Source organism: Diabrotica undecimpunctata, chromosome 3 (assembly GCF_040954645.1).
Source record: "Diabrotica undecimpunctata isolate CICGRU chromosome 3, icDiaUnde3, whole genome shotgun sequence".
Classification (NCBI taxonomy): domain Eukaryota; kingdom Metazoa; phylum Arthropoda; class Insecta; order Coleoptera; family Chrysomelidae; genus Diabrotica; species Diabrotica undecimpunctata.
This window is the reverse complement of record NC_092805.1, coordinates 1534120-1561009: the sequence shown is the minus strand read 5'-3', so window position 1 is coordinate 1561009 and position 26890 is coordinate 1534120. Positions and strand designations below refer to the sequence as shown.

Here is a 26890-nt window from a genome sequence, read left to right as displayed (position 1 = left end):
CTTTTTCTTGGTATCGATTGAGTTAAAAAAAAGTTACACAGACATTGATTTACAAATCTACAGTTACAATATTCGTTTTTTACAACTCCTTAACGAATACTAAATATTCGGTGATACACTCACTCCCTTTAAACTTTCTATAACCAAATTTGCAAGATACCGTCCTTTAACATCAGTTGTCTCGTCAACAGATATCCATATTGGATTATTCACAATTGCAGTTTTAATCGCTTCAACAGTAAATTGCATGCTAGAATCAACATATTTTTGTCGTAGAGTCGTAGCAGAAGGAACTTGTACAACATTATTATTGCAGTACTTTTTTAAAAATTGTTAGAATAATGGATTATCCAATTTTGCAATTGAAATATTGCAACCAATCAGCAAACTGCAGAAATCCTTATTAAAATTTTATTGGTACGAAACTTTCGTCTTATTTGTAGTTATGAGCTGCTGAACCGAATCTTAAGGCTTTTTTGCACGAGATTTATGCGTTGCAGTGCCCAAGTGTTGAACAACTTGAAACTTTTTGTCACATACAATCTGAAAATTGGAAGTATTACTGTTATTTGTGGGACAAAGTTAGTCACAGTTTTTTAAATTCCTCTTTAAGCCTAGAAGGACCAAGGAAAATCTCAAATAATTAGTAGTTGTCGGCATACTACTGCGCTATTAGATGCCATAATTAGCATTTGTATAAGTAATTCATTTCCTCTTCATTTTGTAATACGTCCATTATGGAACTGATAGTTATCTAGACTGCTCGGTAGTTTTTGGCTGACAACGTCGTAAATACCAGTAAACAGTTACCTTCGTTAAAATCAAGATATACAAACACAAGCGTTAAAATCATATTTTGCAGTATTTGAACTACCTCTGCCATGTTAGGTTGTTGTTTTGTGTACGTGAAAAGTAAACTGAAAATGAATAAATATTTAAAGCAAAAAGAATTAGAAACAGTGGAGGCAAACCTCTCTGATTTTAAGGTTCGGTCAGACATTAGTTCAACGAAGACCACATTGAAGTGTTCAACGAAGACAATGACATTGAAAATTCAACCGAGGATACTTCCAGTTTCGACACAATTGATGAAAACTGTGACACGCCACATGTATATAAATCAAGTCAGGAAGGATCTACTTTGCCCATCCACCACGCCATATGCGGCGAGCTGTATCAAACATTTTTCGTGCGCAACCAGGACTTCGATATGAAGCCAAAGTAGAAAATATATTGCAGTCATTTCAGAATGCTTTACTTCGGAAATACTGCAAAATCTTGTGTGGTATACCAAAGAAGAAGCTGAACCTAAAAACGTACCAAAAACAGATCATACCGAGATTTTAGCATTATTTGGTATTTTCATTTTGATGGGAGCTAATGATGACACCAACTTAGATTATCACGATTTGTGGTCTAAAAAATTAGGCAGATTATCATATATTGCCCCGATTAGTCGAAAAAGATTCCGAGAAGTAACAAAAATTTTAAGATTTGACGATAAAACCACCAGAGCTTAGAGGAAACAAGTAGATAAGTTTGCACTTTTACGTAAAATGTTTTATTTGCAGAACGATACATTTTTAAAATATTTTACAACAGGTATGAACGTCATAATAGACTAAATGTTATTTTTATTTCGGGGCATATGTCCGTTCCAAGATTTCATGAAGAAAAAGCCTGGTAAATATGGTGTTCTTATACGAATACTTGCTTGCAGAAGATCTCTAGAAAGACTTCAAACTGACTTTAGTTGGCACTCTTCAACAACATCGCAGGCATATAGCGGAAGTATATGCCTAAACTCACCAGTTACTCTTTTTTCTTATGTAACACGTCAGAAATTTACAAAGATACTTCTACTCTTTCTATCAACACAGCATTCTGATGATGTTGTAAGCGACGAATAAAAAAATAAATCAGATATCAATCTTTTTTTTAATGAGACTAAGAGAGGTGTTGATTCTTTTGACCAGATGCCGAGAAAATATACGTCGAAGCGATCGACACGAAGATGACCACTCTCAATTTTTTTCACTTTATTGTATGCTGCAGCCATCAATGCGTTTTCTCTATTTATTCTTAATTTTCCAAATTTTCCTGTCAGAATTAGAACTTGCCTTAACACCACCGCTTATTGAAAGAAGAGCTGTAAATTTAAATGGACTTTTATTTTGTAGTGTCTGTAATCAAAAATATACTCGAACTCAAACTTTTTCAAGATTTACCTTTAACACCATTCCATGGAAAGAGACGATGCCATTCCTGTTGCATCTTAGCAAAATCTAGAAGAGAAAAGACCAATAAGTTGGCAAAAACAACCATAGTTTGTTTAAAATGCCAGAAGTACGTATGCGGTAAACACAGCAAGAAGTCTAATATTTGTGTATCCTGTGATGACGCCAATTCAACTATTCCATTAACATCTAGAAATAGTTTCTTATTTGTAAAAGTGTTATTTTTAAATTGAATTTAATAAATAAGTACGTTTTTGATTAATATATATGTGGACATTTATTGACCCCCCTTGGTCTTCGCTGTTTCTAATAAAAGGTTGGTCCTGCAATGGTTAAAACACTTAATTTTGTTTCCAATCTTGTTTGGCGTTTGTCGAGGCATACTTTCACGTATAACACTGCTGACAACTATTTTGTACAGCGACTATAAATTTTTGTTGTTGTTTAACTTTAAGATACTATTTTCTGTATGTAAATACACACGAACCCACAGTTAAAAAATCATTTCTTTTGTACATAATACACCAACAAAAGATTTACCGGTTTTATTCTTCAATCTCTCCAACATCTTAAAAATTTGTTCGTGCTCCGGGCCCTCTTTTTTATTACGATTGTTTTGTTCGCAAATGGAACAACGTTTTATTTCTACAAATTTGGGTCTTCTAAAGAATTGGCAAAATTAGGATTTTGGGGGTTCAAACAATACAGCGAATTCTTTTGGCTTTTTGCATTGTTAAGTAGAAGCATCGCGTGTGCGGCTGGGATTTTTTAGTCAGTCTGTATTTATTTTATTTAAAGCAAAGAAAATAAAAAGATAATTAATGTATGGTAGAGAAGTTATAAGAAAAAGCATTTTTTAATATGTTCATATCTATGACTTACAATATGTTTCAAAAATTTGTGTGTATTTTTGATTGGGAATGACAATTTTGACACAGTCCGTTGTGCGGGGAAACTTAATGGCAAATTCTCCCGATATTTGAAGCAGTGTCAAAAACAAGCAAAATGATTATCTGATAATAATTTATTTTATATTCATTTAAAAAAATATACAATTGAAGAGTACAGGGAAAAAACCAGATATGTCACTTTTTATTGAAAATCTCGGTGGAGGCGCATTAAATTCTATGAAGGACGACCTTTATTTTAGAGTACTAAAATTGGGAAAAAACGGCCGTAGTATGGCTTAAAATAATGTCTAAAATATAGCGTACCAAATAAAAACCAGCTTAGTCCAAACGTCCAGGGGAAAAGCGATGTCATGTATACAAACCTGCTGATGCAATATTCATTTTTAAGAAACGTGCCAGCATTATTGTAACCGCAAAAGTATTGTGATTATCTTATTTGTTTGTGTGATTATTAATAAACGATTATGGCTAATAGTGATGTAAAGGGGTCCGTTGAGAATAAAATTATGCCTTAAAAAAACAGACTACCGGCCGGATGTCAAAGGGCTCTAAAATGTTGAAGTTATCTACTCATGCAGCTGGACAGCCTTGTAGCTACTTAAGATTAAAGTGCTTTAAGGTAATTAATGAGGAGCAAAAAAAGAAATATTAAGAAATTTTAATGCCCTGCGCTCTCACGATGAGTAAAATTATTATTTGGCTGGTTTAATTACGGTCTTTCCTGTGCAGCATAGAAAGCCTTGTCCAAAAAAGAATACTGCCAGTTTCTATGATGCAAGTTATACCTATCGAGTTCGAATTTGCGATTGTGATATCATGGTATGTGCCAAAGATTTCTGTTCTACCACCTTTCTAAAACGTATAGAACAATTTTAAATAAGGAATTTAATATTGCTATTGGATACCCCAGGAGTGACAGAGAGCGCAACGTGTGACGAATTTCGAATTAAGCTTAAAAGTTTGACTGATACTGATGAACTTAGGGAAAGTGAAGTGAATGGCTAACGATAGACCTCTGGGATCACATGTCTTACCGGAAGGTATGTGGTAATAAAACCTGGATGAATAGTTAAACATTACGTCTGTTAGCAAGTCCGATTCCCACCTCCACGTGGTACTTCCTGGGTAACGCTAACGGGAAAGGGCGAAAGGCGAGCTTCCGGCGCCTTAAAACTGGAACACTCTGGATAAGGGAGAAAACCCTGACAGAAAACATGAGGAAGGCAATGGGAAACCACCTCATTAATTTTCCCAAGAAAGTTATGATGGTAAATGGAACTAAATCGATGGCCCCCAGTGCCCGGCAGAACTTAAATGTTCAGGGGGTGCTAAGAATCCCCGGGAGGAACAAAAACAAATACAAAACTAAAACAAACAATGACGTCAAAGTAGCGACCTGGAACATCAGAAACCTTTATGAGGCTGGAAAGCTAGCAAACGTGTGCCAAGAAATGAACAGATTGAATATAGATATTTTAGGTCTGAGTGAAGTTAGATGGCCTAACTCAGGAACAACAAAAATTATGAACAAAACACTCTATTATTCAGGCAACAATGATCCAAAACATTTCAATGGAGTAGGTGTAATAATAAACGATGAATTGAGTAACGCAGTTTCAAACTTTATACCACTCTCTGACAGAGCAATGCTGTTGCAAATAAGGAGTTCTCCTTTTAATGTGAATATTATTCAGGTCTATGCACCAACCGCAGATAAGCCAGATGACATACTAGAAGAATGGTATGAAGATCTACAAAAGCTCATAAAATTGACAAAGAAAAAAGATATTAACATCGTCCTAGGAGATTTTAATGCTAAAATAGGAAGAGGGAAATTCCAAAATATCGTAGGAGAATACGGACTAGGAGAACGAAATGAAAGAGGAGAGAGACTATTAGAGTTTTGCCAGCAACACAATATGATAGCAACAAACACTTGGTTTAAGTTACCTCAACGCAGGTTATACACCTGGACTTCCCCGCTACACACAAAAGAAAGAATAATAAGAAATCAAATAGATTATGTTTTAATCAACCAACGATTTCGTAACTCCATTACAAGTACAAAAACATATCCTAGTGCTGATGCAAATTCCGACCACAACCCTGTAGTAGCAAATATTCGCACAAGAATTAAAGTAATAAAAAATGCAAAGCCGAAGAACAAACCTAATATGGAACTACTAAAAGATGTACAGATTAAAGATAAAACCACCGTAAAACTAAATGAAAAACTCTCAGAAATAGACCGAACCCAAATAAATATCCAAAATATAAATACAACTTGGCAACAAATAAAATCCATCCTCGTCAATTCTGCAAGGGAAGAAATTCCAAATACACGATTAATGGCAAAAAAAGACTGGATGACACCAGCTATTCTAAAGATGATAGACGAAAGGAGGAAATACAAAAATAAGAACACAAGCGATTACAAACGATTAAATACAGAAATAAGAAGGAAAATAAAAGAATCAAAAGAGAAATGGCTCGAAGAAAAATGTAAAGAAATAGAAGAATTAGAACATAGACATGATTACTTTAATATGTACAAGAAGGTGAAAGAATTTTCATTCATCCACAAAAAACAACATTGCCCACTGGTAAATAACAACGGAGAGTTAATTCATAACACCAAAGATAAAATAGAAGAATGGGAAAAATTTATACAACAGCTGTTCCGAGATGAAAGAATAGACATTACAATAAATAATGTCACTGAAAGCCCACCAATTCTAAAAGTCGAAGTGGAATATGCCATTAAACAATTAAAGACCAATAAAAGCCCTGGACCTGATGAAGTTTATCCTGAAATACTTTTAAATTGATCGAAAGTAATAACATTGATTTGTTAGTAATTTTGTTTAATACAATCTACGATACTGGGGAAATACCAGAGGAATGGTTAGAATCTATTTTTATTCCCATTCCAAAACAAGCTAACTCCAGGCGATGCGCAGATTTTAGATTAATAAGTCTTATGAGCCAAATGCTTAAAATTCTATTAAAAATACTTCACAATAGGGTATACAAAAGGTGTGAAAAAGAAGTTGGATACGATCAATTTGGATTCAGAGCCGGAATGGGGACCAGAGAGGCCTTGTTTTCATTACAAGTACTGCTGCAGAAGTGTTACGACCAACAAAAGGATGTCTTTCTATGTTTTGTAGACTTTGAAAAGGCATTTGATCGCGTAAACCATAATAAAATGTTAAATTCCTTGCAGAGCATCAACTTGGATAGCAAAGATCTCCGATTAATTAAGAACTTATATTGGAGGCAGAGTGCCAAGATTAGGATCGACGATCATACATCTAGAAATATTAGTATAAATAAAGGAGTAAGGCAAGGATGCATACTATCCCCTATGCTGTTCAATCTTTACTCGGAACTACTATTCAAGCAAGCCTTGGAAAACCTTTCCACAGGAATAAAAATTAATGGAGAACCAATATCTAGCATAAGATATGCAGATGACACTGTCCTACTGGCTGATACAGACACAAACTTACAGAGGGTTATAGACCACCTTAAGGATGCTTGTCGAGAGTTTGGAATGAAGATCAACGAAAAAAAAACAAAAGTAATGGTGATCCAAAGAAAACAAAATATCCCCTTACCTATAAAAATAAATGGGAATATTTTAGAACAGGTAAACCAATACAAATACCTTGGCTGTTGGATTAATTGCAAGCTGGACACAGAACAAGAAATTAAAGCGAGAATTGCTCAAGCTAGGGATAGTTTCTTTAAGATGCGCGTTCTATTCTGCGATACACATATAAATATTAAATTGAGATTAAAACTTGTAAAATGTTTTATCTGGTCTGTTCTTCTCTACGGAGTCGAAACATGGACTTTAAAAATAAAGAGCCTGAATAGAATCGAGGCATTTGAAATGTGGGTGTACCGTAGAATTTTAAAAATTCCTTGGACAGCACGAAAAACAAATGAAGAAGTACTAGCTAGACTCAATTTAGAAAAAGAACTATTGAGAACAGTCAAAAGAAGAAAAACCAGTTATTTAGGGCATTTGTTGCGCAACGAGAAATACTACATCCCTCAGTTGATAATAAAAGGCAAAATAGAAGGAAAGCGAGGAATTGGAAGAAAAAAATTGTCCTGGTTACGTAATATCAGAAACTGGACAGGACTTGGATTTGAGGAACTCTTAAGAACAGCTGAAGATAGACAAACGTTTGCCACCATAACCGCTAACCTCCATTGATGGAGACGGCACTTGAAGAAGAAGAAGATGAACTTAGACAATTAACTGTTATGAACGATTTGCATAAAAGAAACGCTGAAGCATTTTATTCAAGGAAAAGTCAAGCCAAAAAATCTGCAACAAAAAGGAAGCCATCTGCAATGATTTTTCAAAAAATATGTTTTAAATTCCAAAAATTGCCACTAACGATGTGTAATATGAAAGAAAATTGTCTATGTATGCGTTTAATGTACATGTCCTCTCTTCTGGTTAGTCTATTTTTTATACCTCTCATGAAGGAATGGCTAAAAAATGATCAAACGAAGTTACATCTTTTCTTCTCCATTTTATTAATAATAACTTACAAGAATATGTTGAAGAACTGCAAATCTGTGACTGTGCCGAAGGACAAAATAAAAACTTTACTATTTTTCGATTTATTCATTTTGTAGTAAACAACAAATCTCATAATCTTAAAGAAATAAATATCGTATTCCCTGTAAGAGGACATTTCTATTTGATGTGTAACAAAATTGTAGGATTAAAGCCAATTAAGCGAAATTATAGCCAATAACGATGATATAAATACTGCAAATAATAAAACAGAACTATTAGAAACAATCCAAATGTTAAAAGACACATCACCAGGTCCAGATGACATACCCGTAATATTCTTAAAACAGTTACTTAACGAAGCTTTAGACTTTCTATTGAATCTTTTTAATACAATCTGGTGTAAACAAAAATTTCCTGACTTATGGAGACAAGCTATTGTCATCCCTATACTAAAACCCAACAAACCGGCTACAGCGGCAGAATCATATGGGCCAATATCACTTACATGTTCTACTTGCAAACTGCTAGAGAAAATAATAAATACTAGACTTATGTGGCATTTGGAACATCACAATTTACTTATACCGGAACAAGCTGGATTTCGTCCTTTGAGATCTACTATAGACAATCTTTGAATGACATTTAGAAAGTCAAATGAATGAAGCCGTCTGTAACAAACAGAAATGCGTAGCTGTTTACTTTGACATCCACAAAGCATTTGACTTAGCATGGCGACACAGAATATTAACAAAGCTGCAGACTTGGGGAATTCAAGGAAACATGTTGGCATTTTTGAATAACTTTCTAAATGAACGCAAATTTTCAGTACGTAGTAATGGAGAACTTTCTAGTATTAAGCCTCAAGACAATGGAACACCACAAGGATCTGTAATTAGCCCTACACTTTTTTTAATAGCAATGAATGATGTTATTAAAAATCTCAAGAGACCTGCACAGGCTAGATTATATGCTGATGATATGATAATGTTTATCAAAGGAAAAAATATTAACTCGATGGTCAAACTTTTACAAGAAGAACTAAATAAAATCGAAAGTTGGTCTAATAGGAGTGGATTCTATTTTTCAGCTGACAAGACACAATATATTATTTTTTCCAAAAAGCCTATTCACACTAACATACCTGCCTTAAAATTCGGCACAAAGTTTTTAAAACGAAGTACAAAGATAAAATATTTAAGCATAACATTCGACGAAACTTTAAGTTGGAAACCACATATTAAACAATTGGCGATATCATGTCAAAATAAGATAATTAATGTATGTTATAACTGGTATAAATGGTATAAATCTTCTTAAATGTTTAGCCAACAAACAATGAGGTGCTGACGGAGATACATGATTACTGTTGTATAGAAGCCTAATTCGATCAAAATTGGACTACGGATGCATTGCATATTCTTCAGCGTCGAAGTCAAATTTAAAAATCTTAGACGTTATACACAACAATGTATTACGCATAATCTCTGGAGGTTATAGAACAACTACTGTTGCAAGCCTCGAGTGGAAACTTGGAGAGCCATCATTACATGAACGACGGAAATTACTTAGTCTATCTTACGATTCAAAACAATCATCACTACAACCTGACAACCATTTTCTTACTCAGTCATTGTTATCAAATATCAATATAAGAACACATTTACCATTTCAATTAAGGATCAAAAACATTTTAAACTCTATTGAAATTTTTAACTTTCCCTCAACACATTCAGCAAACGTAAACACGCCACCTCCCTGGTTAATACCTTTGCCTACTTTAAATCTAGAACTATCATCATATCATAAATCTGAAACTAATCCACAAATATTTATAAGCAATTATAATAGAATACTTTCTTCTCTCCCTGAATATACCCAAGTTTACACAGATGCATCTAAAACAACTTCTGGTGTAGGATCATCAAAAAGTTTCAAATTGCCCACAGAATCCACTGTGATAACTGGAGAATTGTATGCAATATACAGAGCTCTAATTCACATACAAACAGTCAAACCAGATAAATTCCTTATTATTACTGACTCAATCAATTCCCTTCATATACTGTCAAAAATGTACACTTGCAACCCGATAGCTAAATTAATTAAAAACAAGATGCAGCAGCTGGAAAACAAAACATTAGTCTTCGTGTGGGTATCATCACATATAGGCATTAAAGGAAACGAACTAGCTGATAAAAATGCTCGGGAAATAGCAAATTCCCCAAATATCAGACCGATAATAAAACCATTAGCAAAAGATCTTAATCCGTACTTTAAACAAAAGCTGATATGTAATTGGACTAAATTTTGGGAAGAAAAATCCTCAAAGTTAAAAGAAATTAAACCAAATTTTGGACGATGGACTAACAACGCCCCTAGCCGTTTCCTTCAGGTTGTATTAACCAGACTCCGATTAGGACACAGCAAACTCACACATGAATATCTCATGAAGAAGGAACCTCAACCAAAATGTACGAGTTGTGACGTGCCGTTAACAGTGAAACACGTATTAACGGAGTGTCCCAAATATAGTGCTGAAAGACTAACTTATAAAATTCCATCAGTTATAAGGGACATTTTTAGTGAGTGTACCAGTGAAAATATTGTGAAATTTTTAAGAGACTGTAACATATTGCCCCACATATAAGTATGTTATTTATTTGTTATTTGTAATCATTATTGTTTGTATTAAATTCATCCGCTAATAACCAATATGGTTGATGCGGCTGCCTTTAATTAAAAAAAAAATTGTAGGAGTGTGAGATTTGAAGAAAACCGTTGAGGTCCCGGAAAAATTTGAAGAATTCATTAGTCATTCCCGTTCCAAACCATCACCGTTTGTTATAGTGAGTGTGTCAAAAAAATTAAAGTGGATCGGAAATCATTTTTAGATACAATACATTTACAAAAATACACATTTAAAACTGGATTAATACGAAAACGCTTTAACCAAAACTCAGCTTTAAGATGTGGAGAATTTTTCCGATATAGGATGATAAGTTATAAGTAGAGACTGAATTATATGCTATAAAAAATGGTTAAAATATTCATGCAACATGCACTTAAAAAGTAACCAAATATGCCTTTATTATATGCAATATGCATTTATATATATGCACTTTCAAAAATTATTTTTTAATTTTTAGGGCTTGAGATTTAGTGAGAAATAAAATTATAGTATAACTTAGAGAGTGTTTATTTATTACTCAATTTAATAAAAAAATATAAATGAAAATTCACAAGAAAATGTCCTCGTTCTTGCTGTTACAGTATATAATCATAAAATGTTCAATATTTTCAAGAGTAATGTTATGCCTTCTATCCGTTAATATGTGTTTATATGAGGAAAACGATCTTTCAACATCACAGGATGTAATTGGCGCAAATCTAAAATTTCACACTAGCGAGGGATCCATATTAATAACTTCGTTAAAGCTTCCATTAATTATGTTATTTATATATATTATATATATATATATATATATATATATATATATATATATATATATATATATATATATATATATATATATAAAGTAAACGTTAAATAGTGGGTTTGCAGCAATAAAAATGAAATGTGTACTCTTTTAAATTTTTATTCCAAGCTTTCGGACATTGGTTATGTCCTTCATCAGGGAGCTACAAATGTGATTAAGAAATTTTTGGTGTTGGTATAATTAATTAAAAATTGTTTCTACTTACAAACTTAACGAGGTTGTATCAACAAAGATCTATTATAATATTGATAAAATTTGTCATGGTCTCTCATCTATTTTAATATATGAAAAAACTATTTTTTTATGTTTAAAATTTTAAAAAAATTACTGTAAATACAAAAACACTTAATTATTCTAAATAAATACGTGACATTATTTTGACAAAATTCTTTCAAATGTCAATTGATAAATTGTTGTCAAAATAATGTCACGTATTTATTTAGAATAATTAAGTGTTTTTGTATTTACAGTAATTTTTTTAAAATTTTAAACATAAAAAAATAGTTTTTTCATATATTAAAATAGATGAGAGACCATGACAAATTTTATCAATATTATAATAGATCTTTGTTGATACAACCTCGTTAAGTTTGTAAGTAGAAACAATTTTTAATTAATTATACCAACACCAAAAATTTCTTAATCACATTTGTAGCTCCCTGATGAAGGACATAACCAATGTCCGAAAGCTTGGAATAAAAATTTAAAAGAGTACACATTTCATTTTTATTGCTGCAAACCCACTATTTAACGTTTACTTCCTTACGTTGTCAGCAAATACTTCTGGTTCATTATATATATATATATATATATATATATATATATATATATATATATATATATATATATATATATATATATATATATATATATATATATATATTGTTATGTTTCTTCTTTCCCAACCAAAGAAAAATAAATAAAAAAATCCATCGAAATAAAATTTCAAGGTATCAATATAAACAAATTGTATATAGTAATTTAAGATAAGATTTAGTGTCGATAAGAATAGAAATTTGTTTGGCGACCGTTTGGGAAACGACCTGTTTCCGTTGCAAACAAAATTATCAAAAAACCTTTGTTTAGAATTAGAAGACATTTTACCTGTAAGTTAATATTTCATTGTTTGTATAGTCGAGTACCTATTAAATGACCATATTTTAATCTTTTGAAATATGTATAAATGATGTATTGAAAAAAACCAATTTTAAAGTAAGCTATTTAGTTTTCTCTGAAACCGAAATTAGGCTTTTCCAAAATCATGGTAAACACAATTTAAGCTTTTTGATTGGACGGTCGTTTTTAAATGGGAATTTGGTGAGTCGATAATGAGAGAGGAGAAGTTAGTCATATTTTGGTCATCGAAAGGAAACAGTCGTGTGTCTCAAAATAGGGTGTGGTTCGTGAGTTTGGTACCGGCGTAACGAAAAGAAGTGAATAGTTTGAAGAAGGAGATAACAAGTAGATTAAAAGAGGTCCTTGTATCTACCGTGGGCATTTTATAAAGTATATGTGAAAGTATTCTTACGGCATTAAGTTGACAAAAGGAGGTCCTGGTGTCATAAATAAGTAGCGGAGTTTGGAGAAGTGAATCAGGTGTTTTTTGTGTAGTCTGAAGGAGGTTTGCAGAGACGTAAAGAAGGAGCCGAGGTGCCAAAGAGGGGAGATCACATCTTTGAGGAGACTGGACTTTTCTGGGTATGTTCCAACATACAACTCAAGAAGAAAATAAACTGTAAGTGTTTGTACAATTGAATTTTATATCTGTGAAGGATCGTTTCGACATCATGGTCATTAGCATTCAAATTTAAGAATTGAGGTTTTGTTAGGCTAATCAAAAGTTTAAAGTTTTGTGGTTTCTTTTTTTCAAGTAAAGAAAATTTTAAGTAAAATTGGTTTTTCACGTAATATAAATGTATGTAGCTTTATAATCTTATTATCATAATAATTTGATTTATTTTCTTGTATGCTGATTGATAAGATAACGACAGAATTTAATAATTGTTTTATTCGTTCATATAAAATAAAGAAACGTAAATCTTTGTAATATAATATATTTGTATTATTATCCTTTCTTCTCTCTTCCGATAAAAGACAACTAGAAAATCTTTTGAATCCATCGAACACAGGTAATATAAGGATTATTTCACTTTTGATAACAGATAAGTTATAATTTTTTTATTGGCTCAATGAACTAAGTTTGAACTCAAAATAAACAATCATAACAATATATATATATATATATATATATATATATATATATATATATATATATATATATAAAAATATATATATATATATATATATATATATATATATATATATATATATATTTAGGGATTCTACAGTATTCACTGCCTTCCCTCGCTCAACCGTTTCCATCTCTCTCTGTTGTTCCATTCTCCATCGTTTAGTCCTCTCTTACTTATGGCGTCGTCTACTTCGTTCCTCCAGGATTTTCGGGGTCGTCCTCTTTTCCTCCTTCCTATGGGGCTCCATTCGGTTATTCTCTTTATCCATCTGCTGTCGCTAGTTCTTCTTACATGTCCATACCACTTTAGTCTTTTGTGTTCTATATATGTTAGTATGTCTGTTTCTATTGATGTTGTTTGCTTTATTTCGTCATTACTTCTCCTATCCATTCTTGTTACTCTGCAGCATCTTCGCAGGCATTCCATCTCTGTTGCTACTATCTTACTGCTGTTTTTCTTGTTTATGATCCAATTTTCAGCCCCATATCTCATAATACTTCGCACTAATGTTTTATAAATCTGCGTTTTTGTCTTCATATTTAGATGTCTATCCCACCATACTGAGTTAAGTTGTCGGATTGCTGTTCTTGTTTGTCCTAATCTTTGTGTAATTTCTTCCTCTGTTGTTGCCTTTTTCGTGATTATAAACCCCAGGTATTTGAATTTATCCTTTCCTTTGATTGTTACGTTGTCATCAATCTGTAGATCTTCTATGTCTTCTTCACTTGTAGATAGGTACTCTGTTTTCGCGAGGTTAATATCTAGGCCAGCCTTGGTATATTCTTCTTGTAGTTTCTTCATCATGTAGCTGAGGTCGTCTTGGTCTTGTGCAATCACTACTTGATCGTCTGCAAAACTTAATGTATATAGGTATTCGTTCCGTACCGGTACTCCCATGCCTTCGCATTTTCTTTTCCATGTAGTCAAGGCTTTTTCTAAGTATATTTTGAATAGGGTTGGAGATGTGGAACAACCCTGCAGGAGCCCTTTTGTTGTGGTGAAGTCTCCTATGATTCTTGTTCCCATTTTAATGGACACTTTATTTTCTTTATACAGAGCTTTTGTAGCTTCTATGAGTTCCGTCTGTATTTCTAATTTGTACATTGCCTCCCATAGTTCTGACCTTGGTACAGAGTCATACGCCTTTCTCAGGTCCACAAATGCCAAGTGTATATTTCTATTTTTTGCTTTTTTCTTTTCCAACAGTTGTTCCAGTGTGTATATGTGGTCTATGCATGATCTTCCTGCCGTGAAGCCTGCCTGATCCTCTCCGATTTTGCCTTTAATCGCTTGCTCTATCTTTTCCCGCTGTATCTTCCCATATAATCTTCCTCAACAACTCCAAAATCAAATAGAGCTAATTAAAAAGAACGTGGAGATAATTATAATAGGAGACCTTAACGGCAGAACTGGAAGAAAAGAAAACGATAAAGTAGTGGGGAGATTTGGAGAAGATGAAAAAAACGATAACGGAGAACGTCTGATTGAATTATGCGAACTAAATCACCTAAAAATCACCAACGGATTTTTCAGACATAAAAATATTCATAAATATACATGGACGCAAGAAACACGAAAGCTGATATCGATAATAGACTACATAATAATCAAACAAGATACCACAATAAAGATCAAAGATGTGCGAGTCAAAAGAGGAGCAGAATGTGGAACGGACCATAGACTACTGACAGCAAAAATGAGCATTAATTGGAAACATAACAAGACCCCCTCCACAAAAGAACCGTTGAACACTATAAGAGAAAAACAATACAATTTAGAACTACTCCAAGAACAATCAATAAGAGAACTATACCAACAACGTCTAGACCAAAAATTAATAGAATTCAGATACGGCAACATCGAAGAAATATACGAGCATATAAAGGCGAGTATAAAGCAAGCAGCATTCGAAGCCCTTGGGGAAAAAGAACATATAACAAATAAACAGCACTATTATGAAATAAATGAACCAACAAAAAGAATAATTCAAGAAAAAAAGCAACTATACAGAAAATGGCTGACTACAAACAACGATGAAGTTTATAAAGAATATAGAGAAAAAGATAGAGAAGTGAAAAAACAAATAACACAGCAAAAGAATGAAGAATGGGAAAGAATCTGCTTAAATATTGAAACATATATAGGAGGTACAAGAACTTCGGAGTCATGGAAAGTACTGAGAGGATTGAAACAAAACTCAAAAGAAAAAATTAAATTGGGAAATATACAGGACAAAGAATGGAAGGACTACTACAAGGAACTATTAACAGAACAAAGACCACAATTCATTGGAAAAGAAAACAGGCGAAGACGAAGCAGATTCCCACAACAAGAAATAGAAAAAACAGATAGGGAAATGAGAACGGCCATAAAAGCAATCAAAAATAAGAAAGCACCGGGACCTGGAGGCATCTCACCTGAGCTTATAAAATACGGATCAAAAAAATTACACCGGATGATACAATGGATATTTCAGAAAGCCATAAATGGAGAACAGCTCCCAAAGGAATGGACGGCGGCATATATGACATCTATATTTAAGAAAGGAGATAGAAAACGATGCGAAAACTACAGAGGAATAAGCGTAATATCATATGTTATTTATTGATAATAAAGAAAAGCCTTCATTCCGGTTTAAAACTTCACTAAATTTATCTTTAATTTTTTTCCAATTGTCCCTGAAAGGTTTACTATTCTTTCTTTGACAGAATCAACAATGCAAATACTATCATTAAAAAATAATATTTGACACTCTAGTTTTGTAATAGAGTTTAGAATTATGTAAAAATTTTCTTTGATATAGGACAGTTCATTCTGAACAGAATTCTCACTAAAAATATTTTGACATTTCTGAACAGCAATACAACAAGAAGGATCAAAATTTGATAGAACATGTTTGATATCAATTTAATTATTTGCAAGAAATATGGCACTATTCAACCACCAACCAACCTATCTAGTCAACACTAGTAAAGGTTCCGGTGGTAAAGGGATATCGGGAAGCATCTCCCTATATACTTCGACTTGCAATGGTGCTTTTGTGAAATTGCTTGGCAGGGTCACATATCAAATCAATTTAAGGTTGCAAAAGGCTTGAGACAGAGAGATCCTTTATCCATTACATTATTCAACTTAATGTTAGAAACTGTGATCAGAAAATGCAGCATGAAGGTGGAAGAAAGGATCATGAAACATGAGCACCAGTGCTTGGCATTTGCTGACGATCTAACGATCCTAGCAAAAACCGAGAAAGAATTATAGAAGAGTTGTGAAGAAAATCATTGAAAAAGCACAGAAATTTGGATTGGAACTAAATGAAGACAAAATCAAATATATGATCATGGAAGGGACAGAAGGGAAAAGAAAAAGAAGACTTAAGTGTGAGGTCTGTAAGTGGTAAAAGCTATAGTTTTAAAAAGATGAACAAATTTGAATACCTGGGTGTAGTCGATGAAAATGGAAAAGAGAAATGGAAGCTCGAATCCAGAATAGCAAAAGGTAATAAAAAATTCGGTAGTTTAAGAGCCCCACTGGACTCGAAATACGTTTCTAGACAAGGTAAACTCAGAATAATAAAACAGTAATTCGACCCATAGTAACATATGCCGGTGAGACATGGACATTAAACAAGAAGGAAGAGAATACTCTGGAAAGATCGGAAAGGAAAATATTGAGACGCATATTCGGAGGAGGACGGAAGACAAAAGATGGTTGGGAGAGAAGAACCAACAATGAATTAATTGCTTTATACAAAGAACCTACCATTACCAAGTTTGTCAAGTCACAAAGAATCAGATGGTTGGGACATGTGGAAAGAATGGCAGCAAACAGAATGCCTAAACTAGTTATAACTAGACAACTAATCGGCCCCAAAAGAAGAGTTAGACCCAGAACGAGGTGGATTAGTAAAGTCGAGGAAGACCATAAACACGTGAAGGTGAGGGACTGGATAAGAAAAGCACAAAATAGAAGCGAATAGAGAAATATTGTCCACCAGCTGTTTCAGAGTAGTTAAGAATGTTGTATTATACATATTTAAGTTAAAGTTTTGTTTAAAATAATTGTAATTAGTTAATATTAGGACTATGTTTAAAAAAAAGCCCTAGGCCTTAACGGCCTGTTGTGCGTAAAAATAAATAAAACTACCGCCAATAGTCAAACTGTTACATGTTTAGTATAGGTATACCGATTTTCTTGCAAAAATGAGATTTTAAATTAAATTTCTGAATCGTTAAAATATAAGTGGACTCCCCTTTTTATCGCAAATAGTACAGAAAACAATTTCATTGTCTCTAATCTTCATTGCACTGTTGCCATCAACCCAACTCCGCAACAGACTTGATTTTTGTTTCGCTACTTTTGGCATATTTTCAAAAAGGAAATTATTTTTATTTTAGAAGCACAATATTAACAATTACAAGTTGCTTTGCCAGCTGGTAAAGAGAATTTAAATACGAATTTACTGTATAATACCTACCTGCATGTTGGCCCTATTCTTCTGATAAATAATTCCCAGATGGGTTTTCTCAAACAATAAAACTTGTAGATTTAGTAGATATTTGTAATAAAATTTTTTCGTAGTTACCTTACCTATAGTGTATTTTTATGTATGAGAGAGTAATAAAACAATAAATTATGTATGAAAATCCCTAAACTGTTGATACGGGTGACTCAATGAAAAACAGATATTTGTCAACAAGTTTACAGAAGTATATAGCAAAACAATTTTAAATTGAGTATGACCACCAGGTATAAAGGTTGGAGCAGAATAGAATACAATAGTTGTGAGGGTTACTAATCCCTAAATAAGGTTGCCAGTGTCGGAGTGATGGAGGTTAACAGGTACTAATGAATTTGCAAGAAATGTAAGATGTTTATTTTATTGGTTATATATAACCAATAAAAGTTTAATAAGTACCTACCTATTTGCAAAATAAAGTTTAATTCTTTAGATAAAATAAAACGTTTTATTTTATCTATTTGCAAAATAAAGTTTAATTCTTTGCCTATTTGCAAAATAAAGTTTAATTCTTTAGATAAAATAAAACGTTTTATTTTATCTGAAATGAGTGCATTCCACGAAGTAAGGGTTTCAACAATCAAACATTTAATTCTTTAATTCCAGGAATCTACGACAGTAATTGACTAGATAATTACCTTCTAAACTTATTCCACAGAAAATGTGATAGTGGGTTTTTCCATTTTGTATATAGGAAGGTCCAAGTGGCGTATTCAAAATTCTTAACAGTTCACTAAAAGTAGGTACTTCAGTTGCAAGGTGCAGTTTATTGTGTATACTAGTGTTATGGAAAATTTGGAAGTGCCGTGTAAACGCCGAAAAATTGGTCCTCTAACAGTTAATGAAAAAACATTAATATTTAATTGTTTTAAATCATTTACAGACAAACGTTTATGTGAAAGTGTTGATGAGACCGTTGAGTTAGTTAGCAATACACTTGTTGTTGGGAAATCTACGATTTACAGAGTTATTAAAGAAGAGAAATGTGGTAGTTTTCAAATGCCACGTAATGCTCCAGGGAAACCAAAATTTCAAATAGAATATCATTTTAAAGAAGGACTTCGACGGAAAGTGCATGAATTCTTCTTTAGACAAGAATTTCCAACATTGGATAAAGTTCTTGTCTCAGTTCGAGATGATAAGGATTACCCAGAAATGAGTCGAAGTACGTTATGGAAACTTTTAAAAGAAATAGGCTTCCGCTGGAAAAAGAATCCCAGAAAGTCTATTTTATTAGAAAGAAGCGATATTGTCATATGGAGAAGACATTTTCTAAGAACCATAAAGGAAATGAGAAACCAAAAAAGAAAAATATTTTATCTTGATGAAACATGGATCAACGAGGGTCATACACCAAATAAATTTTGGCAGGATGAAACTGTTACAAGTCAAAGGCACGCTTTTGTAAATAACTTATCTACTGGTTTAAACTCACCATCAGGAAAGGGACGCAGGCTGATAATAGTACACATTGGCAGTTCAGACGGTTTTGTTGAAGGTGGTTTATTAACTTTTGAATCAACTCGTACCGGTGACTACCATGAAGACATGAACGCTGATGTCTTTCAAGAATGGTTCGAACAAATGATAGATCTTCTTCCTAAGAACTGTGTAATAGTAATGGATAATGCAAGTTATCACTCCAGACTTATAGAAGGACTGCCCACAACCAAGTGGTTAAAAAAAGACTTGCAGAATTGGCTGAGTTCAAAAAATATTACGTACCATCCCGGATCTATAAGAAAGGAACTTTATTCGTTGTGTGCCCTTCATAAAGAAAAATTTAAAAAATACGAAATTGATGAAATTGCCAAAAATCGTGGAATGACAGTACTTAGATCCCCACCATATCATTGTGAATTAAACCCGATTGAACTGGTATGGGCACAGATAAAGAGTGAAGTTTCAAGAAAAATACCACTTTTAAAATTCATAATGTTAAATAGTTGTTTTTGGAGGCCGTAAATAATGTAAAACCTGAAAACTAGGAAAAGGCAGTAAATCACACTATTAAAGAAGAGGAAAAAATGTGGAAGCTGGACAATATTACTTATAAAATGATCGAGCCAGTTATTATAAATCTTGGTTCTGAAAGTTCATCTTCTGAATCTGATTTGAAATTGTAACAAGTAGCTGTTAGTTTTATATTAATATTTTTATTCATCTATTTAACATAACTTAGACGGTTTTAAAAACTCTTTTTCTCTTTTGTAATTTTTAAAAATTAAAAAAAATGTGAATTTTTTAAAACCCTTTTTAATGTAGGCCAGTCAGTTCTAATATAGTGTGTAATAAAAGAGGTCACTTTTGTTTACATACATATAACACTTTGTAACACTGAAATAATTCATTTATTTTTTACAATTATTCAAAGTAATTTTTCAATTAATCTTGAGCACGCCCATGGAGTGGTCGGAGCTACCAGTTAAAATTATGCTAATTACTCTCTCGTTCATAAAAATAAACTATAGTATCTGCTATGAATAATTCCACGAAACTATTATCTAAATATGTATAGAAAACCATTTTATTTATGTGATATTTTCAAATATGTGGCAATATGCTCTTAATCAAGTATATGAATAGCATATGCATTTATAAAGAAACCCACAAATATGCTGCATATGTATGCACATGCATTTTGCATATAATCCAGTCTCTACTAATCACACAACCTCCTCTTCTGACTACAAAAAACTTTGATTCCACATTCTGCAGTATTTTTCCGGTTTATCAATAATCCATTGTAGTACCTTTGGGTTGATTGCCACCAAAGCAAATCATCTGCATATAATAAAGAATAGAGAGAAGTACACTGTCTGATTTCTGCGGTGATCAAGAAAAAGGAGCAGGAGGACAGAGGAAGAAATTGAGCCAGGAATCTGAAATTTATGGTTAATATTATTTATGAATTTATGGCCTAACATCTGAAACATTTTTTCATTTACAGTAATAGGTATCGTTATTTATAAATTTTTAGTTTTTTATTTTAGTTAATCATTGAGTGGCAAGACCACCTCTCTGGAACGGTGATTAAGGTTTTAGCCAGAACACGGTTAATCCGGTACTACCCTGGAGTCTTCTGGTTTAGTATTCTATTCGGCCGAAAGACGCCAGGGTGTCTTGTGGTGTAGATGTCCAAAAAATATTTCCCCCACCGTTGCCTGTCAGAATTCAATGGATACCTTCTGAGGCTCTTACTGGAATCTGGCAATACGGCAATTAAAATAAATATTAAAGTGCCCTCGATTAACGGCATCAAAATAAAAAATGTATAAAAATTTTTTACTACCCCTGCATGTTGGATTTTTACTATACTTCTAAGATCAAAAATGTTGTCTTTAGTTTAATCGCCAGTTTTTTATATTGCGTGGAATTCTTTTAAAAAAGTAGGCTCTATGTTATATTATCTCGTCTGCAGCAAGTTGTATATGATGAAGTCAAAAGGCTGAAATATTTATAATATAATTATGGAATTGCGTACATTAAATTTGACCTGCTTTGATTAGTTTTTGAGCTCAAAGGATAAGGTGATAATATCTGACTTACTCATTTTGTACATGTTTTTTAAATTATATAGTTTTATTACAAAACTCAATAATCTTCAAAATTAAAAAAGATTTTAAAGAATCTTCATGCTCGGTATTTTTATCAAATCAATACGTCTGGCGTATTCGCAACACCTTTAAAAGAATCTTAAAAGGTTAAAGGTTTTCTCCAGTAAACGTTAACAAAATTGTCAGACAATCATGCTGGCGATAGACGTAGGGGCTAAAAGTGCCATAGATACGAATCTCGCATGTTGATTTTTACCTGATATGGAAAAAGTTTTATACGTGTGCGTCAACGTGTCAAGTACAAAAACAATTTGAGAAACGGAAAAGGATCGTATGCTTTGTATAAACTTTTAAAATTATATTATTTGTTTGTCTTGGACATATTTTTGCTCGATATTAGGATGTTGGTCATATTTGTGATTTGAACTGCCAAGTATGGTTTTTTTAATACAACTTTAAGGTTATGTCATTCAAGATTTATGCCGCCAGAACTCCACAGCGTTGCCAAATCATTAGAATAGTAAATACGTATAAGGAATTTTTAAAATGTTACCATTTGAGAATACACTAGTCAATTTGATTTTAAAAATGAAGAAAATAATCACATGTTCAAATTTTTTTCATTTTTTAATAATGTGGAAAAATACGTTTATTTCATAATATTATGAAAGATAGCACAAAAATGTATGACTTCAAATAAATTTTAGAACTCAAATGGTGAGGCACTGTTAATAAATCCATAGGGAGAAAAGCCTAGATGTGGCTACCCCTACAGTTAGGTGGCATAACCACATTCACTAAAAACCGAGGATATCCTATTATCCAGGGCATCTTAACCCTTAAATGCCCGTGATATGAAAATAACCATAAATGCCCATGTGGGGTCTCCTAGGGACCCCACTAAAATTTTCAATTTAGTAACGTCATTTAGCACTGACTAAAAGGAAAACACGGTTAAAAATAATTTTAAGCATATTTGAATAATTTTTATTTATTTTTCATACAAAATTAACGGCTTTTCTAGAAACAAATTATTTTCAATTCGAACAAAATTAAAATTAAATAATAATATAAGCATATAACTTTTAGTTGCAATTTTTACATACAATAGTTTTTTCTTCTTTTCTGTGCACCTGGCATATAAATTTTTTGCAAAAAGAGCAAACGGTATTCACTTTTCTGTCACAGTTTCGCGGACACTGGTAACAACGAGCACGTTTCTTAGCTGAATGGGCGGATTGAGTTGCAACTTCGGTAGTTGGGTTTACCATTGGTATGCCACAATCTTTTAGAGCAGATTTTACATAGGCTTTATGTTTTATATATTTCGCTCTTTTTTCCATGTTGTTTCGAGCAAGCTCAGCCCCTAATTGTAACAGGAAAATACGTCTTCGTGAAAAATTATTTTTCTTCCAATCAGGATTTTTTTCAATGTATAAAATATAGGCATTTAGTGCACATATGTCTATAATATTCATAAAGAGCCTGAATGGCCAACGAGCAGTTCTTCTTTTACAGGAATATTCCCTAATCAGTTTGTCGGCCTTGGTATTATTATAGTCTAAAATCATCAAGGGTTTGTTTTGAGAGTCTTGACAAATTATATCACTATCGTGTTGACTTGAAAGAAGATGTACCATCCTGTGTATTTTAGGTATGTACGAAACCATAGCTAATTCTTTAGTAAAAGCAAATATTGACGACTCCGCAGGTCTTTTTGTCAAACTTAGTTGTGGTGGTGTATCAGGTTTATTTTTGCGGACGGTCCCAAGTAAAGTAAGGTTTTTAGATAAAAGATATTGAGCAAGAGGAACACTGGTAAAAAAGTTGTCAGTTGTAATTCCTCTTTAACTGCCATGATATGGTTCCACCAGATCTTTCACAACACGAAATCCCTGATTTTTCTCTATTCTACCACCTGGTAGTTTTCCAAGGTACACCTGAAGTTTTGATAAATAAGATGTTTTAACATCCGCGGCAGCCCAAATTTTTATCCCATAGCGGCAAGGTTTTGATTTTATATATTGTCTAAAAGGACACTTTTCTCTAAAACTAACTAACTGTTCGTCAACGGTTATATGTTCGTATGGTTCAAAGGCTTTGTCACAGTTAGAGACGAACATGTCCCAAATTACTCGTATCGCCGCTAACTTATCCTGTTCCTTCCGCTCCACCCTGGTCACTTTGTCATCAAACCTCAAGAAACTCGATAATTCTTCAAATCGGTTCCTAGCGAATGCGGCTGTAAAAAATGACCGGCGTATTGAGGTGTCTGTAGACCATATCTCTCGTGTCGATTCTTTCCCACACCTTAAAGCACCAGCTTTGATAAGTGCTCCTAAAAAGCTATCCAGTTCATTGTTGGTAAGTACCGTCCACTCTTTTTCGTTATTCGGATGTTTTTCGTTCCACTCTTGATAACGCCTAACAGCTTCTTCATTAGTATGAAGGCATATGACATTCTTCATCTCTTCGGTCAAAAATAAATTGAAATAGTCTAAAAACGTGTTGGAATTTTTACTATAGTTTGTTAAGCCTGGATGTACATTTATAATATTTTTTTGTTGCCTCTTGGATCTCACGAAAGGTAGGCTATTCCACTGCATTCCAGATTTGGATGTATATGTTGGACCACTAACCTCACTAATATTATCGTCCACTTCGGTAGGTTCTGCATCTGATTCCTCGTCACTGTTGACTTCTAAATTGTCCTCAGTTTCCGAAACATTTTCCTCAAAAACATCTTGCTCTTCGCTATCTGATTCGTCGGTAATCTCATAGTCGAAATCGGAGTCTGATATCCCTTCTTCTATATTTCGGATAATTTTTTCATGTTCTTGGTCGCTTATTGTCATTTTCATTCTCTTACGGTCCATTTTTCAATGTAAACTGACGAAAAATGTTAAAAATAATAAAAATATTCTGGTGCCTCTAAATGCCCAATCGGGGTCACAGCGAGACCCCACTTATCTAAATCTCTCTTACAGACCACTGCACCTCACGAATGTTCGTGGTATACTAACAGAAAACGTAGGAGACACGTCCACACAAATACCTGATTGCGCGGTTGCCAAATGTTTCAAATAAAGATATTATAGCCAAAAATGTATGTCTGGGGTCCCATAGTGACCCCGATTGGGCATTTAAGGGTTAAGTAAATTTCAGATCATAAGCCTCCTCACGTAAGTCACACGATGAGGAGGGGTGGTGGAAAAGCCTGGGGGTCAGATAGGTACCACTTCGACTAGCGAGGTGTGACCGGTTTGATCTTCGGACATGTGGATCCCATTCTTACATTGGTATACACATGTTCCTAGGGGCAGGGTTGATTACTGCGTGTGTGTGTGTTAATAAATCAATAACTTGTATTATGTGGTGTTGCATCTTGACCCCTTACCGCATAGTGTTTAATTTCGTTAATCCTTCATTGGTGTAAGTTGGTTGAATGTACTGTATATTATTAAATTAACTATAAATTCTAATACTCTATGCTATATCTGTTGACCTTAATTATCTTCTATATGGATATTCTATTTAAAATATGCCGCTAAGGCGACCAATTCAACTAAAAAGTATTTTTATCCACTTCACAGCCACACAAAGGTTTAAATATTTAACTTGGTATTCAAATTAAAATGTTTCGCGTGTTATCAATCTATTTTTTATGACAGATATAAAACATTTAAGGGAACTTGCCTGACATTTACGAGCACATTAATGTTAATTTAACTAGTTTATTGTTCGAGTGGGTCCAAATCTGTTTTGATTTGGGTTTATAAAAACGAATAAAAAACTAGAATAAGCAAATCCACATAAATATCGTGATTTATTATAGACACTATTTTATTTTATTTATTTTTGTTACATTATTTGTAGATATTTGATTTAGTGTGGTCGTGCAAAAATTGAGAGCCACGAAAATCACGCAAAATGAAAAAAGAACCTGAATAAGGTGTTATGAACACGGAAACCTTGCAAAATGATAAAAAACTCATCGGATTATGTGATTATTCTATTTTTTTTTTTGCTTAACTTCTCTTTTGGTCTCTCAGCGACTTTTCTGTTATTTTCCTCAGTATTTTCATCTCTTCCGTTTCCAATAGCTAATCGTTGTGTTATGGCTGTGTCGGGTCCTGTAATTCTTGACTTCATCTCAGTATTAATATGTTAATTAAATATTCATCATATGTAGATTTATAATTGAATATGCTGAAGACACGGTCTCCCTGGCCAACGATGAGAAAGAGTTACAGTTCCTAATAAATAAAATCAATAACATAAATCAAAACTAGCGCCTTCAAAGAAGACAAAATTCGTGGCAATCAATAAACTTAATATAAACATCCGTAAACTAATTTTAACATCCGTAAACTAATTTTTGAAACCAAATTCAGAACTTTGCTTTAATCTGTGCCTTCTAAGAATTGCAAGGCAAAACAGACGTTGATAAAGATGTTATTAGAGATATGGGGAATCTAAAAATTGCATTCCACAACATATCTCCTCAACTAAGTAAAATTCTTAGCGAATTGGTTTCTAGTACTCGTACAGAGTATATCGGAATAAAAAGGAAAAGACAGCCAAGATTTGATTTCACGTACAGGGCTTCTATGCATCCGCTTATACGTATTTCGGCCTAATAGGCCTCTTCAGAACGGCTTTAACAGTCGCTCCGAACGTGAAATTAAATCTTTTCTGTCTTAGGAAGCAACTCTAACATTGCTTCGTATAGACGCAAATAGCGACATCTGATATTAAAATCCGTAAACTAATTTTCGAAACCAAATTCAGAGCTTTGCTTTAATCTGTGCCTTCTAAGAATTGCAAGGCAAAACAGACGTTGATAAAGATGTTATTAGAGACATTAGAGACATTCATATAAACAATTTCAAACAATGTAAGAGTTGGATAGTAAATCAGAATATGAAAAGAGTAAAGAGATTTAAGTACTTGGGATCTTGGTGCTAAAATCGCAATTATTCAATAAAAACCTGAGTCTGGCTACCTCGTTGACGTTCTAATAAATGCTACGAACTGTGTACACTGTTACGGAGTTAAGGGATGGACTTTAAAGACAAGAACTATGTCACATCTGGATTCTTTTAAAATGTGCTTGTACCGGCGACGGCGGTTATTGAAAATACCATGGATCGAGAGTGTATCAAATGATCAAGTGTTGGAAGGAATGAATAAAGATAAGGATTTTTTTTAATAGAAATATGCTTTATTTTCATTGAAAATTGTACAATTTTATAGACAAACCTTACAAAAAGTCAAAAAAATAACAATAACAATTAAAATTTACTAAATTTACATAAATCGTAAATATTACAAAATAAAATATACAATACATTGCAAAATTTCACTAAATTAC

At 33.0% G+C, this 26890-nt stretch overlaps 1 protein-coding gene across 1 annotated transcript in view; it reads left to right on the top strand.

Moving 5' to 3' along the window:
- Oamb (Octopamine receptor in mushroom bodies) overlaps positions 1-26890 on the top strand; it is a 544394-nt gene that overhangs the window by 249458 nt on the left and 268046 nt on the right. The gene's annotated exons all lie outside the window — the stretch shown is intronic.